The sequence below is a fragment of the Artemia franciscana genome, unplaced genomic scaffold (assembly GCF_032884065.1).
Source record: "Artemia franciscana unplaced genomic scaffold, ASM3288406v1 PGA_scaffold_47, whole genome shotgun sequence".
NCBI classification, from domain to species: Eukaryota; Metazoa; Arthropoda; class Branchiopoda; order Anostraca; family Artemiidae; genus Artemia; species Artemia franciscana.
In genome coordinates this window covers 253,044-270,025 of record NW_027062688.1, presented here as the reverse complement: position 1 = coordinate 270,025, position 16,982 = coordinate 253,044, and the positions used below count along the sequence as shown (strand labels likewise).

The 16,982-nt window shown below is 34.5% G+C and overlaps 1 protein-coding gene across 1 annotated transcript in view; it reads right to left on the bottom strand.

Moving 5' to 3' along the window:
- The window catches only part of LOC136041858 (innexin shaking-B-like), a 140,415-nt gene extending 137,740 nt beyond the window's left edge, over window positions 1-2,675 (bottom strand). The window contains exon 1 of the mRNA XM_065726633.1: window positions 2,550-2,675. The gene's annotated coding sequence lies outside the window, so the exon portion shown is untranslated. The remainder of the gene's footprint in view (window positions 1-2,549) is intronic.
- Window positions 2,676-16,982: the final 14,307 nt, after the last annotated feature.

Here is a 16,982-nt window from a genome sequence, read left to right as displayed (position 1 = left end):
TCCTTGTTATAGCATTCATTTCTTTTCATTCTTTTTGGATATTGTTAAGATAGATAGGTCAACAATTTCTGAAGAGAATGAATAGTTAATTTTTGACATGTTTTAGTGGAGGAGGAGTGTTCGAAGCAGATGGTAATTCGAGATGTCAGTAGTAGATTTTGAAGATATAATTTTTCGTCACAGTGTCAAAATAGTCAAGCAAAAGATTCATGGGATTATAATATAGGAGTCTATTATAGACAAAAAAAGAAAAAATTAATGTTAAATATGCAGATTGGACAACAAAACCAGTAAATTTTGTCTCTGCTCTGAAAACTAACTGTCTTTGGCAGATTGGGCAGCTACTTTAATGAAAATCTATTTATTTAGTATTTATTAAAAATCTAGAAAATCAGTAGCAGTTTTTGTAGATATTATTTTTCGTCACAGTGTCAAAATAGTCGTGTAAAAGATTCATGGGTTTATAATTTAGTAGTTTACTCTAGAAAAAGAAAAAAAAACTTTAATTTTAAATATACAGATTGGACAACAGAACCAGTTAATTATGTCTCTGCTCATGTCATAAAAAGGGTCAAACTACATTTCCCTTTGTCTTGTTTCCGTATAGAATACTTTTCCAACACATTATTTCCAACTGTGTAGTTCGTTTTCCCATTCTGTGAGATGACTCCTAGGCTATCAGAATTGAAATGTTTATTTATTTCCGTGTTCAAATATCTCAAGAAAATTTCTGGTTTGAATTACAAAGCTCCGCCCTACGGTACGTCACTGTCATACTCGAAACAATTCTTGGCAGTTGAACCATATCTGTCGTTCTAAAAGTATGCTTTGAAATGAGATTCAAGCCTATTTATACAAACCAATGTTTTCAGAAATGTTTCTTGTTGTATATAGTAATTATTTGAAGAAAAAATAGGGGTTTTCATGATACGAAATTACAGGCAAAAAAATGCTAATAGATGAGACATTACCCGCTTTTCACGGCGTTGATACCAGACAATTAGCTTCGGCTCGCATGTTTTCATCATATTTTTTTTTTACTTCATTGGCATTAACTAAACTTCACTTCTGGAGCGTTTCTCGTATAATGCTAAAATACCAAAATTTGGCCCTTGCAATATAGCTACCATACAAAATTACTGGAAGTTGATCTATATCAATCATTACTTGAACTTATAGGCTACTTAATTTCTTGAAACAAGACATTAGTTGGCGATCTTCCACTAGGCCGAGTAATATGGTAAATATATAAATAATAATTATAAATACTGTGTAAATTACAATATTAAAATAAGCGGACATGGAGCCTAAAATTCAATTGATTTTGACAGCTGATAGACCTTTGATGGTAGAGAAGATTGAGACTTGAACCTATGAAGTGTACACACTTAACTTCTAAATTCTATTTGTAAAAGAACTTTTATCCTCTGTGTTGAGAGGATCTGTTCTGTGGTGTGTGTCTACATTAGACAAAACAAGGTTATTTTTGTAATTTGTCTGTTTTAGAGTCCCTGTTTTGCTTACTATCGCTTACAAATTTTTTTGCAGCGACAAAGCTAACTTATTTTTATATATAGCTTCTCTTTTAAATATTTTTGCATTTTACTTCTAATATTTCACCACTTTTTAGTTTTTCGTTAACTGAAGGTTTTGTTCTTGACATCACAAAACTCGTGACACATTATTTCTAAACCAGCCAATCACAGGGCCGTATCCAAATTTTTTTTTGGGGGGGATTGGTTAAAAAAAAACTTTAAAAATGCATAAGAAATGTGTTTTTATTCTTTTGTTTTACGTTTTTACGATTCAGACAAACATCTCTGGAGGGAGGGTCAAACCTCTGAACGCTTTTCCTAAATACGGCCTTGCTCTTTCAGTTTCCCATAGTCAGTCTCCATTTGGGTAAGTTAAAGCTGTATACGCTTGAATTCAACCTCTTTTCATTACTTGCTACAAGCCTGTACACGGGCAAAGGCATTCTGTTATTCCACTAAAAAGACAAGAGAATAGGGTCGTAATTATAAAGTTTTCAAGGGTGATCCTTACAGAAAATTGTGCTCTTTTAGAGACCTCCAGCCATCTCAGTCCTGTACTGATAGTTTGTTATTTCTGTTAAGTGTGCAATGTTGGATTGGTTGAGGAGAGTAAACTGGGAAACTAGTAAAGCTCAAAACTTGGAATTTTTAGAGCACATAAGAGAATTAAATAAGTGGTGGGCACACATCTAATGACCGTGCAGTTTAGCATAAACGACTCGAGTATTATAAGAGGTATTTACAGTGGGTTCTGCCAAGTAGTCAGCGATAAACTTCGGACTTTTATTAAATATAGGTTGATGAACTCAATTAAAAAATATTGCATAAGTTTCTAAGGGATAAATTGTAGAAGTTCAGGGGGGGAGGGCTTTTTAGTATCTAGATGAAATATAGTGCCCTAAGAGATGCTAAACGTGAGCACAAGCGTATTCTTTTGTCTTTTAACGTTCAAGGTAAGTTGAATAAGATGAAACTTTTGTTATTTATTTTGCAGAATATTAAATAGCTACGCACCACAATTTTTCATACAGTCATCCAGGTTTTAATGTGACATACTCTACAATCCATTCCATTTGCAAATCTCTACTCAACCTTATAATATTCCCGCTCTCAACACCCCTAGAAAGACTCGCACTGACTAGGAAAGTTTCCAAGGATCTGCAATCCAATAAAGTCCCATTTTTCCCCCGGAACCAAGGGCGCAGGTTCTTTAAGAGAAAATCGGCTTTTCCCTTAGAACTTTTTAATCTCAATAGGATAAATAAAAGAATTATTTGTTGACAAACGGATGTTAAGTATCTTTTTCCCTTTTTTTTGCCCATAGTATCTGAATTGCTTTGCTTGAGCGTAAAAGTTTCTCATGTCTCTAGACTATTTTTTCGTTATTAAGAGTCTTATTTTGCTGAAAAAATACATTTTCAATGGGATGGTAAGGAAATCACAATATTCCACAATTTTGATCAATCTTTACGATTTGGATCTTGAGAGAGGGGGTTATTGAAGGTGGGGGACATAGCCTTAAATTATATAAGTCACCAGAGAAGAGTAATATAGTCTCAACTGTTACAAAAAAATTCATTTTTTGTTGATTATTAGTTTGCTGGAAAGCGGCTTACCCCATAGTCAATAAAAAAAGGCAAGAAAATAAAAGAAATGTTATGGCAAGGCTAGGCACACAAGCGGTCGACTTCTGAATTGAAATTAGAGTAATATTCTTGGCAGTGGAGCTTAAAACAGGAAAAAATTTCCTGTTACTAAACTTAACTGTCCCAAAGGCAGTAAGAGTGGAGAGGGTAATTCTTACTTTCTGATTGCAGTTATACTTTTCCGTATTTTACGTGTGTTGAAACTATCCCCAGAAAACGATTTTTTTTCGACTTATACTAACTTTAAGAGGGTTGTTGTGACTTTAAAACTTTTGGTTAAATTTTGCAGCTCATTCAAAATATTACTGAATCCTGTACAATCCTTTTTTTACACATTTAAATGGATAGTAGAAGTTTTAAAAAGAAGTTTTGTTTTGCTAACAAGTTTATTTATTTTTTGAAAAGACATTTAAAACCATCCTTGTTATGCATGCTATACACCGAGAAACTAAAAAAAGAAGGGAGGAAAAACCCGTAAATGGTATGATATGATTTTTATTAACATGAAGCCTTTATTGGAAGTGGTTAAAACAAAAATTTAACAACATAAAAAATATGAACAAAGAAACACCCAAAATTCCAAATAAATATGTAAATAGATTATAGAAAACGATTTATATGTGCCATATATTTAATCCTCATAGAATTTCTTTCACTTAATATAAAACCGCCCGTTCCTCTCTTAGATACCAGTCTGGAAAATTTTCATATCTTGATGCATTGGATTCCTCATAAAAACCAGAAAAATGAATGAAATTACAAACCCTGAATATTGATGGTCTCCAGATATTGACCCAGAACAAGCACCTTTCTTTAACATTCAAATACTGTCTCTTATCACAGAGCGGGAAAAATTCCACCTTACCGTCATTATCCATTCTATTTTCTCCCAGTTAAACCTTGCCTTACAGAAAATTTCTTCCCCCATTCTCCCTTAACTAAGAAAGGTAGAGTAAGAGAGAGAGAGAGAGAGAAGAATGCTATTATCTCATAATACCATGTCCAGATCTCCTGGCTTTATAAAAATCCTTTCTTGTTTGTCTACCATCCCCTTATCGTCTCTAGTTCTAATCCATTCCTGATATTCCAGATTCCTGCTTTTCCACAATTTTTTAAAATATATTTTAGTTGGCTACCCCAATAACCTTTTCTCCTATCGCTCAGGTACTCTTAGTATGCTACCTTTAACGACCTACATCTTATAGAGATGCTAGTTTCTCCCAATACGTACCCATACCAGCTAGTTTGTTTGCTCTTACCCTAATCAGCCCTAAGTTACCTGGGTTAAACTAAGATAAACTGGGTAAACTTCAAAAGACTATCTCATCTACAATTTGATTAAAGCATAGACCCTAGGTATGAAAACTAATTTTGAATTTTGAATTTATTACCATTCACATTAAAAATATACCTAATTGCCACCTTGCCCCCAAAATACCACGACAGCTGACCTATCAGCACTTAATATTAGATTCTGCACTGCTAAGTACTCATAGGTCAAATCTAAGAGTTTGTGCAGCTCAATGATACCTCCTACAAAGAAGTGTGATAAATAAAAAAAAAAGTGCAAAGAAGATTTGTTTGATAATTATAAAACTGGTGCTCTCCTGTTTTCAATGTAATCTTCTATGTGTGTTATCGATAAACAAAGAAATTAGCCTAAGTGACGAACTACATCCTTGCCCAACTCCTCCGCTGCATTTTATTACTCTGGAAACAAGAGACAAGAATCAAACAACAAATAATTACTCTAGAACACAAGAAACGCTATACAGGGCTACTAAAATCTTAACAAACCATCAAAGCGATTTCAGTTATTGCTAACTCTTAATAAGTAGCTTCCTTACCACTTACCACCCTACCTTACCACACTTCCTTACCACTTCCTCACCTTAGGGTACTTCCTCAAGTACCCTTCCTTACCACTTTATTGAACTCCTTCCAAGGTCTGGAAAAGCTTACTATCGTCCTTTTTCTCTTACTAGTTGTTATGGCAATTGTTATTAACCAAGTGAAATATAGCAAACGAAAATTCTGTCGGTCTGTTGGTCTGTCTGTCTGTTGGTCCCGGTTTTGCTACTTTAAGCACTTCCAGGTAAGCTACGAAGATAAAATTTGGCAGACGTATCAGGGACCGGACCAGATTAAATCAGAAATAGTTGTTTTCCCGATTTGACCATCTGGGAGGGGGCAGTGGAGGGCTGGTTAATTCGGAGAAAATAGAAAAAATGAAGTATTTTTAACTTACGAATGGTTGATCAGATCTCAATGGAATTTGATGTTTGGAAGGATATCGTGTCTCAGAGCTCTTATTTTAATAACGACCGGATCTGGTGACATTTGGGGGGAATGGGAGGGGGATACCTCAAATCTTGTAAAACACTTAGAGTGGAGGGATCGGGATAAACCTTTGTGGGAAAAATCAGCAAAAGTCCAAGATACATGATTTACACAACCAGAATGGATCCGTTCTCTTTGGGGTAGTTGTTAAGGGGGAGAGTTAATTCTGAAAAATTAGAAAAATGAGGCATTTTTAACTTATGAAAGGGTGATCGGATCTTCATGAAACTTCACATTTAGAAGAACATCGTAACTCAGATCTCTTATTTTAAATCTCATCCGGATCCAGTGTCATCGGGGAGGGGGGAATCTTAGAAAATACTTAAAGCGGAGAGATCAGGATGAAACTGGATGAAAAAAAATAAAAACAAGTCTAAGATACGTGATTGACATAATTGGAACAGATCCGCTCTATTTGGGGGAATTGGGGAGGGAAGGTTAATCCTGAAAAATTAGAAAAAATGACGTATTTTCAACTTACGAAGGAGTGATCAGATATTCATGAAACTTCACATTTACAAGAACCTCGTAACTCAAATCTCTTATTTTAAATCTCAACCGGATCCAGCGTCATTGGGGGGGGGGGGGAAATCTTAGAAAATACTTAAAGCGGAGAGATCCGGATGAAACTGGATGGGAAGAATAAAAACAAGTCTAATATACGTGACTAACAAAACCGGGCAGGATCTGCTCTTGTTGGTGGAGTTGGAGGGGGGGTATTCGGGAAAATGAGGGATTTGTAACTTACGAACGGGTGATCAGATCTTAATGAAATTTGATTTTTAGAACGATCTTGTGCTTTAAAGCTCTTATTTTAAATTCTGACCAGATCCTGTGATGTTTGGGGGAGTTGGGGGGACCGGAATTTTTGGAAAACATGAAAATTGGGATATTTTTATCTTACGAATAGGTGATCAGATCTTAATAAAACTTGATATATAGGAGGATCTAATGTCTCAGATGCTCCATTTTCGACTCAAATCGGATCCGGGGACATAGGGGTTGGAGGATGGAAACAGAATTCTTTGAAAACGCTTAGAGTGGAGAGATTGGATGAAACTGGATGGGAAGAATAAGCGCAAGCTCTAGATACGTGATTGACACAATTAAAACGGATCGGTTCTCTTTGGAGGAGCTGGGGGGTGTTAATTTGGAAAAATTAGAAAAATTGAGGCATTTTTAACTTAAGAACAGGTGACCGGATCTTAATGAAATTTGATATTTAGAAGGAATTCATGTCTCATAGCTCTTATTTTAAATCCCGACCAGATCTGTTGACATTGAAGGGAGTTGGAGGGGAAAATCGGAAATCTTGGAAAACGCTTAGAGTGGAGGAATCGGGATGAAGCTTGGTAGATAGAATAAGCAAATTGTCGCAGATACGTGATTGACGTAATCGTACTGGATTCGCTCTCTTTGGGGAGTTGAGGTTCAGTGCTTTGGCAATTTTGGTGCTTCTGGACGTGCTAGGACGATGAAAATTGGTAGGCGTGTCAGGTAGCTGCACAAATCAACTTGATAATGTCGTTTCCCATATTCGACCATCTGGGGGGCTAAAGGGAGAGGAAAAATTAGAAAAAATGAGGTATTTATAACTTATGATTGGGTGATCTGATCTTAATGAATTTTAGTATTTAGAACGGCATCGCGGACTCAGAGCTCTTATTTTAAATCCCGAACCGGCAATAAGCATCTGATTTCCCTTTTAAATCAATCTATTGACTCTTAGAATTTTGTTCGAGCTCATACCATATGAGTTCTTGGCTCTTAGCTCTTCAAGCCTCGTTACAAATGCCATATGAAATCTTAGCTCTTGTTTTTTCAACACATTTAAAATAAAGACCTTATCAATAGCACTACAATCATCCATAAAGTGAATTATCAAACAGTTCGTTGTAACGAACTGTATATAAGAAGCGAAGCGGCTTAATGGTAACCAAATCATTAAGAAACAGTATTGATAACAATAGATACATCCAAAGAATCAAATTTTGATGCTAGTTCAAAATTTGTAAAATTCATCAAATTTAACGATACCCATCAAAAGTTACGAGCTTATGAAAATTTGACCAATTTTTCGAAGAAGGAAGGAAACGCCCCCAAAAAATCAAAGGAACTTGGTGAAAAGCACTTCATCAAATGCAGCATACCACAGAAAACTGATCTATTTCCCTGGATGCTTAAATTATGCAGGCTTATCTGAGCTTGACAAGATTTTTTGTAGAAACAAAATATCATCTGGGGGGACAAAATGAGACCCGGGGATTTAAACCTAGGTCTGGAGAGGGTAGTTTTCTTGTTTCCTCAATTTGTGTTTTAATTTAAGTTTTGACGGCCCTGTCCTTATGTAATGAACTTCTCAAGGTGAAAATAAAAATAGTCAATTCTTTTTGTGGAATGAGTCAAAACAACCATTATTTTTTCTTCCAAGATATTACTTCTTTATTTAGATCCCTTAGTCAAGTCATTTATCCTTCGAGCCTCCTGTTGATTGTACACAAAAAAAGAAGTTTGACCAATGTTGGACAGTTGCCAATTAGTAGGCCAACAAACTTGACTATTTTTTTTTCTTTCTTCAACCTTTGAATGTGGCCAGATTTTTTTTTATTATTATTATTAAAAAATCTATCTTTTTCCTGAAACTCACTGTTTTAAGTTTCCTACTGTTAGAAAAAAAATGTTTATCGGCTCTATCTAGTGCCAGATTTTCAGGCAGCCCTATATTTTTGTTTTAAAAGTAGGGCTCCCTTGAACTATGGATTTTTCAATATAAGCTTCAAGTCATGTGAAAAAAAAGAATCTTGTTGTTAGTATTTGGAAACCAATTCTCCTAATTTAATTTTTGTTGTTGTTGAGAGATTTCCTGGTCGTAGAACTTACGGGTATAAATTTTTTGCCACTCGGAAAAAAAGTTGTCAGTCTTTATGGGAGGAAGCAATATTTGTGTTTCTTTTTCCCAGTTCCTTAAGATTCTCTTGACCTAAAAGAATTAAGGGTATAAGTTTTTAGATGATCAGACAGACAAAATGTTATGTCCTTTTTTTTCCTTTATGGTGGCAACGTAATTTCCTCCTTTTTTGCTTGTGGATTGGGATCCCCTTGTCATTGGAGCAAAAGAAAGCTTATCTGTACCTGGACACTATTTTTGGAGCCCAGCTACACAAACTAAATATTATTTTCGTGTTTTAAGATAGTCCTGATCTCTGGACTTGACTGTTTTAAGTTTACACTGACAGAAGAGATAGGTATTTTTAGCTTTATTTCCAAGTACACCAACAGTTTTTTTTTTCCTTTTGCGGTGCATTAGCTCCCTTTTGGCCCAAAAACTTGACAGTAGAATTTCCATGATTTGCATAAGAAAAAAGAATCTGGGATTGTTCTGGCTTTTTCGTCAGACCAATATTTTTCTTCAATTTTTTTACTTCATTACGTCCTCCGTAGTCCAAAGATTAAGAGTACAATTGTCGAACCAATCGTAAAAAAAAAATTGATTGCACATTTCAAGTAAGCCTACCTGTTTTATTCATTGTGTGTTACTCCTTGGGGGATAAAACTTAGGGGTGTCAGTTTCAATCCATTTGGGAAAAAAGCTTTATGGGCCTTCGTTAAGGCCGTTTTTAAGAGAACTAATATTTTTCTTTCTGTTCTTCCCTGTGCATTGGGGCTCTCATAGACTTGCAATTTAAGAGTATTGGGATGCCAATTTAATTTAGGCTTATCCCATTTAATCACTTTTCATCACGGTCCCCTTGGTGTAGAGCCTTATGGTTGTAACTTTAAAGTCCTTTGGAAAAAACAACTTTTTGCCTCTTTGTTAAGCTCTACTTTTGGGTAACCAATTTTTATTATCTATTTTCTCTTTAGTATTTGGCTGTTTAGTTAAATCAAATAGAAGCACAAGTTTTCATCCGAGAATGAAAATTTTGTTAACTGTTTTCTTGGGCCTATATTCAAGGGGTCAGTGCCACCCGACACTGTTTTCGTACATTAGCTTTCTTATGACCCGAGAACTATAAGTTTTAAACTATAAAGGAAAGACAATATTTGGACCATTTCCAGGTCTTACAACATGCCCAGCAAAGGCAAATTCGTTCTTTTTGGTGCAGAGAACCATCTTCGAATGTTCTGACCCAACATTATGCTTAAGACCAAATATGGCCCCTTGTGTTTACTCTTAAACCTGTTCGTATTATCCACAGAGTAATATTTATTGGAACTCTCTGCTGTTACGAACAAAAAGGATATCCTAAGAAACAAGATATGCATATGCATATGTCATCGGGGGTTACAGGATGCTGGGTCGAAAAAGGACTCTGCGTTTGCTAGGTAAAATATGAAATTTATCATATCATTTGAAAAGTTGTTTCCCTGGTGATGAGGTTCTATCTACCTAAAGTCTTGAGTGACTTCATTACTTCATTCCCTTAAATGTCGTAATAAACTGGTTTTCAGAGTATCCTTTGTATTATGAATTATCAAAAAAAAATAGCTGAATTCTATAATAAATTGAGACGTGCAGAATAATTTTGAAATGTTGGGTAATTCTAGTTGTGACTGACAGCTCAATTAATTAAATTTACATTTTTTCTAAAATTTTGAAGTCCAACAAGTAGATATAACGAAAGCACACTACCTAAGGAGTATTTCCCCATTTTTTTTAGTATTTTAGCAGAAGAATTACTGCGAGGGCAACACGAATTCTTGCGAAATATGATAGCAACAGATCTTGAAATCATTTAATGTCCTTCAGTTTTCTGAAATCTCTGAGTATCTCGTAGAAGACAATAGTTTAATATTGACGATGCCAAACTAAGGAATTACACAAAAATTATAGATTTGTCGTTTTCTTTGCTTTCTATGATTGCACATGGAGCTATATAAGGCTGGATTAAGACCAAATTAAGCAGCATAGATTCACATGAATCTTCTGAAAACTTCTGAAACCTGTGTTATTAAGCCACGCTTTATATATGAAGTACATAAACCTGGACCTAGCTAGGAGGGTTTTTTTTTCAAGGAGTTTTTTCTCCAAATTACCTATATGTGTGCCAAAAGATAATTGGGAAAATGTTCCTTTTCTATATATATATATATATATATATATATATATATATATATATATATATATATATATATATATATATATATATATAGGCAAAAAGATCATCTTAAAGAAAAACAAACATAATATAAAAACTAACTTACAAACAATTTAAAACTAGCCTAAGGAATAAGTAATTTTGATATTCATAAAACTAGTATTTTCCAAACAGCATTCATGTGAATTGCTTTTTAAGTTGGAAAGAATATTGTTTTTTATAAGCATATCAGCATCTACAGCAGAAAATTTCTATAAAATTCATGAGCTCCTCCAGATGGATTTTGTACTACGCTTTGTGTGACATACATAAACCTGGGCCTAGCTAGGAGTTTTTTTTCTACCTTGACCAATTCCATGCCTGATATCCTTCCCTAAGCATAGCACCTGAATTCAAATATGATTTTTTTTTTTTTATTGGATTTACGGTTTTTGGATTTACGTTTTCAAGCTCAAATCGTCCAGGAAATTAATTGGCTCATTTTAATTTTGGATCAATAACTTAACGCATTTTTTATGCAAATTAGGCTCCCCTTGACCCACTGGCTTTCAGGAATGAGTTTTAAGTCTATCAAAAAAAATACCACCTAAGTTTTAGGGGGAATGAGTCCCCAAACTAGACATCTTTTGTGACTTAAAATTCTTTTGGCCCAAGATCTTAGGCATTTAAGTTTAAAGCCGTGCGGAGAAAAAAGTTTATAAGATCAGCTAAAGAGGGCATGAGAGGGACTGCCTGTTCTCCAATCCCTTTGATCCTTACAAAGGGCAGTAACCTAAAGAGGGCATGAGAGGGACTGCCTGCTCTCCAATCCCTTTGATCCTTAACAAGGGCAGTAGCCTAAAGAGGGCATGAGAGGATGTCCACTCTCCGATCCCTTTGATCCTTAAAAAGGGCACTAATCTAATTATAACATCGATCGTCTGAGGTTTACATGTTCATTAAGCCCTACCCAATTCTATACATCTTCTAGTTGCAAAAAAGATGGCAGGTTTTCCTTACTATTACGGAAAAGGAGATCTATTATATCCCAAACATTTGACCCTAATGACTATATTTCACCCTACTGAGGAGGCAATCATAGCTACGTATACTGCCAGAAAACCCCCTATGTGCAACCAGAAATTTTAAAATGTTTTTTTTAAATGTTATTTTCCAAGTTTTAACTATACCTTCCACGCCCCCAAAACATTCCTCCAGTCAATTTTTTACACGGTCGTTTTAACTGTTTGAGCTACTTTTATGCTGAAGGCTTATGCATAAAATTTTCAACCCAAAGTTTGGTTTTAGTTTTGTCTTTCCTCACTTCAATCTTCCACTCGGGGTATATCCTTTGAAAGATCTATTCATTTCTTATTTATTTATTAAATAAAAAAAAACTAGTTTTTTAAACTGAAAGTAAGGAGCGATATTAAAACTTAAAACGGACAGAAATTACTCCGTATATGAAATGGGTTGTCTCCTCCGCAATCCCTTGCTCTTTACGCTAAAGTTTTCAATTGTTTTAAAAAGTAGAATTGTGGCAAAGAATCAAACTTTAGCGTAAAGAGCAAGGGATTGCGGAGGGGACAACCCATTTCATATACGGAGTAATTTCTGTCCGTTTTAAGTTTTAATATCACTCCTTACTTTCAGTTTAAAAAACTAGTTTTTTGTATTTAATTTCTGAACGTTTTTGAATTAATGCATTTTTGATTTTGGCTCTCCGCACATTAATTAGTAAAATGAAATTTGCATATTATTTTTTTTTTTGGCTAAACGGCTTTCTCTTAGTTTTGATCAGACGATTTTGAGAAATAAGGGGTGGGGAAGGAGGCCTAGTTGCCCTCCAATTTTTCAGTTACTTAAAAAGGCAACTAGAACTTTTAATTTTTAACGAAAGTTTTTATTAGTAAAAAATATACGTAACTTAAGAATTAACTTACGTAACAAACTTTTATACTCTTATATTTTTTATTATGTATATGAGGGGGTTTGTCCCCTCGTTAATACCTCGCCTTTTACACTAAATCTTAAGTTTTGTCCCAATTCTTTAAGAATGACCCCTGAATCAGAAAGGCTGTGAAATAAATAGTTGAAATTACTAAAAACACTTAGCACAAAGAGCAAGGTATTTATCTCCTCCTAAATACCTCGCTCTTTATGCTAAAGTATTTTTAGAACCCCTCATATGCGTAATAATCTCTGTTAGTTTTAAGTTTTAATGCTACTCTTTACTTTCAGTTGAAAAACTTTTTCATGTTTATATTTTCATTGTTTTTTTTTATAGTAATGCTAGAAAATCCCGCGCCCTTTTCATTGAATTTCTCTTCCCCCATGACATGTTCCTCCAAGAGAAGATCCTACCACATAGCCTCCTCCCCTCAACCCTACCCCAAACCAAAGAAATCCCCCTGAAAACGTCTGTACACTTCCCAATAACCATTACTGTATGTAAACACTGGACAAAGTTTGTAACTTGCAGCCCCTCCCCCAGGGACTGTGGGGGAGTGAGTCATTCCAAAGACATAGTTAATATGGTTTTCAACTATGCGAAACAAAATTTCTATCTCAAAATTTGGATCCGTTGACTTTGGGAAAAAAATGAGCGTGGGAGGGGGCCTAGGTGCCCTCCAATTTTTTTGGTCACTTAAAAAGGGAACTAGAACTTTTCATTTCCATTAGAATGAGCCCTCTTGCGAGATTCTAGGACCACTTGGTCGATACGATGACCCCTGGGAAAAAAAAAATAAAAATAAAAAAATAAACACGCACCCGTGATCTGTCTTCTGGCAAAAAATAAAAAATTCCACATTTTTGTAGATAGGAGCTTGAAATTTTTGCTGTAGGGTTCTCTTATACGCTGAACATGATGGTGTGATTTTCGTTAAGATTCTATGACTTTTAAGGGGTGTTTCCCCCTATTTTCCCAAATAAGGCAAATTTTCTCAGGCTCGTAACTTTTGATGACAAAGATTAAATTTGATGAAACTTATATATCTAGAATCAGCATGAAAATTCGATTCTTTTGATGTATCTTTTAGCATCAAAATTCCGTTTTTTAGAGTTTCGTTTACTATTGAGCCGGGTCGCTCCTTACTACAGTTCGTTACCACGAACTGTTTGATATATTTTTCCTCAATTTTTTTTTTTAATGCTAAAATAAGCAACATGCATGAACAGTGCCCCTCTTCTGTCAAAAAGTTTGTTTTTTTGGGGGGGGGTTGAGTTTTTTGAAACTTCACTCTGATGACTTTAATTTTTAGCCCTTTGCGCGAGACAAAACGTTAAAAATTGTGTTTTTTTTAGAATTCTCTTCAGCAAAATCTGTTCAAACTCGAATATTCTTGTTTTTCCCCCTCCCTGCGTGAGATTATCTTCTACTTATTTTAACAGGCAAATTTATATCTTTTAATATTGGTTAATTTTATCTAGAAATCCCAACTTGCTATGACCATTTCCGAATAAAAAGGTTGTACGGTAACCCTTTGAACTTCAGATTTATATAAGTAAGACCTTTTAAATTTCCCTTTTTAGGACAAATATACTTATTTGATTTTCCCCCAAAGTTGTAATCGCCTTAGCAAAAATCCCCTCAAACACCGATAGTTTCAATTCCGGTGGCAAGATTCAATTTCGCTCTTTTTTAACATATAGAATATGATTTTTTTAAAGTTGTAATTAATTTTACGTGGAATTACAAAACTATTTTTGACTACTACCACATAAAAAGACTGTAAGGAAAATGCAATCACGATATTACAATTGATAAAAAAAGGTTCTGAAACTATTTTGTGAGTTTGACTGCTACCCCTATCACAACCAAATTTTGACCATTATAAATTTTTGAATTGTTCCCCCTTCCTTCTCCTCTCAAAAAGTTGTTGTTTTTTATTAATAATGGCTCAATTCTCCCCCAAGAATGCTTAAAAGCCTTTCTTTTTATTTTGTCATTTTAACTCCCTTTCTTTTAATTTCACCCTGGCTTCAAAATTTTTCAAATTCTTTTCATTTCTGGTATTGCCAAAAGAACCTCTTTAACTCTATTTTCTAGTTTTCAACTTTATTTCATATTTAGCCCTCCCCTTTCACTTTCAAATAGCCCACTCTCTGTATGTGATATTATTTTCTCTAGTATTTAATTTATTTATTTATGGGAGTGGGGAAGGATATTACCATCTATTGCTTGTGTAGCTGGTGTAATGCAGCGACCTTCTCCATAGGGGTTTGTTTCATGATAAGTCATACTCCTTTGACAATCAGCTACCTTTATCGCAGCGCAATCATTTTCTTTATATTTGTATAAATATTTTACTTGACCCGTCCTTCCAACTTATTCAATATTGACGTAACATTAGAATTTTTGACTAAATAGATATTATAATGGGTCAAATGACGATCATCTCTTGTGACTCGGTAATTATCGTTGTATTTTTCATATGCTGCAAGGCCATGTGAAAATTGTTTTTGGTTACTTTAGTCTGATTTGGGATGGGGTTTCTAACGGGATATATTTTACGTCCAAAGGACATAATCCTATGCGCCAGGACACAATGAAACGATTAGGTAAAAAGGGACATATTTTGAAAATTTGGGACATAAAGTGGACAGCCTTTCCTAATATATGACATAAAACAAAATACTTTCGTATAAAAATGTCATTCATCATTAAATAAATGCTAAGACATAAATCTACTTACTTTTGACTATTTTTTTGTTCCGTATTGATTAATAAAAATTGCCCAGTTTTTATTGTTCTGTTAAAGTTCAAATTTTGTTCCAATTCTTTAAGAATGATCGCTGAATCACAAAGGCCCTTTAATTAGAATAAACAGCTATTTCGAAAATACTAGGAAAAAACTTATCGTAAGGAGCGATGTATTGACGAGGGGAAGAACCCCTTATATACGTCATAATTTCTATCCGTTTTCATTTTAATGTGGCTCCTTACTTTCGATTGAAAAAAACTTGTTTTTTTAATTTAACTTCTGATTGTTTTTTAGATAATACTAGGATGTCTGGCTCCCCCTTCATTGAAAATTCCCTTCGCCAATGAAAACTTCCTACATGGAAACGTCCTTCTACGTAAACCTCTCTCCCCCACCCCTCCCCTCACCATTAAAGATCCCCTTTAAACGTCTGTATACTTCGCAATAAACTATACTATATGAAAACCACTATATATAAATTTAGACAGAACAATCAATCCTTATCTCAACCATTAGACAAAGCTGGACCGAAATGCAAGTGCTCCGGAGAACATTTAAAAAAGTAGAAACATAAGCGACATTGGAGTTTTTCAAAGGTAGACAGGTCAGATTTCTCTTGAACGCAAAACTTGGCTTCACTTTTCGGACACTAACTTTTAAAAAATCTAATTTAAAATTACTTTATTCAAATATATATAGAAAAATTGGTAATTAGTAGTTTAATGTTATTACAAAATGTTTTTCTTAATTATAAATTGGTTTCAAAGTCTCGATTTGGTTTCGAAGGCATTTTGAGAAAGTTTCTGCCAAAATACATGCTCCAGGGAAATATACACTGGACTACTGACGGCAGATAAAATGGGAGCTGTTTGTACTTGCCGATAATGTTGAAGCCAAACGTTACTGAGTTTGATTATACTATATAACCTTTTATAGAGGTGTAGAAAATCGGTAACGTTTAAAAATTGCAGTCCTTTTTCCGGGGACTGTGGAGATTAAGTCATCCTTAAAGTTATAGTTATTAACACGACTATGCTGAACAAAATCGCTATCTCAAAATGTTGATCGCTTGACATTGGAAAAAATGAGCATGGGAAGGAGTCTAGTTGCCCTCCATTTTTGTTACTTAAAAAGGGCACTAGAACTTTTTATTTCCCTTTGAATGAGTCCTCTCGTGATTTTCTACGATCGCCAGGTCGATACAATCACCCTAGGGAAATAGAGAAAAAAAAGCAAATACACACGCATCCGTGATCCTTCTGATGACAAAAAAAAATACAGAGTTTCATGTTTTTGTGGATAGGAGCTGGAATATTCTACTGTCGGTTTTTTTTATACGCTGAATCAGTTGATTTGGTTTTCATTAAGATTCTATTAATTTTAGGGGGGTGTCTACTCCTTTTCTAAAAAATAAGGCAAATTTTCTTAGGCTCTTAACTTTTGATGGGTAAGACTAAACTCGATAAAAACTTATATATTTGAAATCAGCATTAAAATGCAATTCTTTTTATGTATCTATCATGATGTATCAAAACAGATGTTTCAAAATGATGAATAAGAATTCCGGTTTTCAAAGTTTCGGTTATTATTGAGCCGGGTCGCTCCTTACTTACAGTTTGTTACCACGAACTATTAGTAGTGTGGCATTAATTACCACGGAAAGTAACACACAGAAAC